We start from the raw sequence: 2,137 nt of genomic DNA on the forward strand, positions 1-2,137 counted from the left end.
AAAAAAAAGAAAGAAAAACAAAGAAAAACAACAACTCATAACACACACACACACTATCTGTCTCTCTCTGTCGCTCTCTGTCTCTCTCTCCTTCTCTCTCTCTCTCCTTCTTCTTCTTTTTCTCTTTCTCTCTCTCATACACGCACAAACAGCCCCCCCCCCTCCCTCGCCCATTTCACATACTTTCTGACTCTCGGAAAACAAAACAACTACAATAAGAACATCACTCTCCCTCCCAAAAACAAACAAACAAACAGATAGACAAACATCAAACATACAAACAAACAAACAAATAAGCAAACAAACAAACAAAAACAAAACGAACAACCCAAAAGCAAACACAGCAAAAATAAAGACAAATAAAAACAAAAACAATACACAGCAAAACAAAACCAACAAAAAATATACACAATCTTAAAGATAGAAAACCCAAACATCCCCCCACCTCCCAACCGAACACATGTACGTGGACAACACGTAACTAAACATTGTCTCGTATCTACTAATCGTTTAAGAAGAGGCTGTTGAAGGGTGCCATAAGTAAGCTTTCCTTTTGCAATCTTTGTGACTTTCCACTTGCAAACGGAACATCCGAGATTTTTCACCCTTGTCTGAGAAGGCTTGGTGTAGATCTTTCCAACCAGACTATCAGGGGTGTGGCTGAAAGACAGCAGTAAGAAGGAGCCAAGAAGTAGCAGTAGAAAGGCTGCAGAAAGAGTCAGGAGGCCAGTGGAGGGGGTAAAGGGCAGAAAGTGGAGACGAAAGCAGACACCAGAATATTGCAAGAGAGAAGGAAAGAAGATGAAAGGGGACAATTTTAGAAAAGATAATTTTTCCGTCGGATTCGAACCAGGGACCTTTGAATGAAAGGTGTACACCTTAACCTCTAGGGCACGAGAGCCCCCCCTTAGTTATTAAACTTCATACAGTATATACTACTATACTGTTAAATAAACGGACATTTGAGGTTTGAACCTTGAGGAGTTTGGAATTGTCTGTGCATATAGGAATTCATTCTCTTAGTTAGATTCAACGAGCTTCTTTTTTCCATCGACCAGACCCCCACAAGAAAAACACAATAACAAACTGAACAAAAGCTGCAGAGATCACAACATGAAGATTAGCATTTTAAAAAACCGAGGCAATGAAAATCAGCAAACACCAGGCCCACTAAACACCACAGTCAACAACAACGAAATCAAGCTTGTAGAAGAATTCAAATACGTACCTGGGAGGTGTTTTCACCCTAGATGGAAAGTTTGACGGAGAAATAGATACCATAATACATTCTTTAAAAAGGCCAATATTGTGACTTACAAAGTGGCGCCATTACCTTCACACCCCACCATAACAATAGAAACAAATCGTCAACTTATTAACAGTCAGCATTGTCACAACAACACTGTGCTATCAAGCCTAAACATGGACGACAACAACAACCAAAAAAACCCCCAAGAGCCACGAAAGCAATGTCAACGCCTGTGAAATGAGTCGCCTAAGACAAACTCTGAACATCATATTATAGGAAAAAGAGACGGGGAGAGAGAAGAGAATATCTTAGAACACGTTGGCATAACTGCCTCCTTCATAGATCAACAACGCTTTAAAATATTGGTTTGGGCATCTGTCATGGCAATCACCAGACATCATAACCGCGAGAGCCTACAACCGGAAATCAGACGGAGACAGAAGTAGGGCCAGACCCAGAAAACAATGGATACAGGAGGTCAGGAAAATATTAGTCAGTGTAACCATGCTACAGGAAATATAACAAACACGAGAAAGAGATTTGCCTCTATCCTCGACACCGCAAGATAAGAGAAGCCAGAAAAAGTAAAAGAAAGTAAATTAATACGTTTCCTGTTGGACAACTTCTCAGTCTTCAACATGACCTAATCTGCATTTAGAGGGGTGATGAGAAAATACACCATAAATTGAAAACAAACAAACAAACAAACAAACAAACGAGCACAGAGCAAACGAACAAACAACCCCCACCCAACCCCCGCCCTCAATAACAAGAATACCACATACACAAACACACTCACTTACACACGCACACACACACACGCACACACACACACACATACACAAACACACTCACTTACACACGCACACACACACACACACACACACA

This window comes from Aplysia californica, unplaced genomic scaffold (assembly GCF_000002075.1).
Source record: "Aplysia californica isolate F4 #8 unplaced genomic scaffold, AplCal3.0 scaffold00534, whole genome shotgun sequence".
Lineage (NCBI taxonomy): Eukaryota > Metazoa > Mollusca > Gastropoda > Aplysiida > Aplysiidae > Aplysia > Aplysia californica.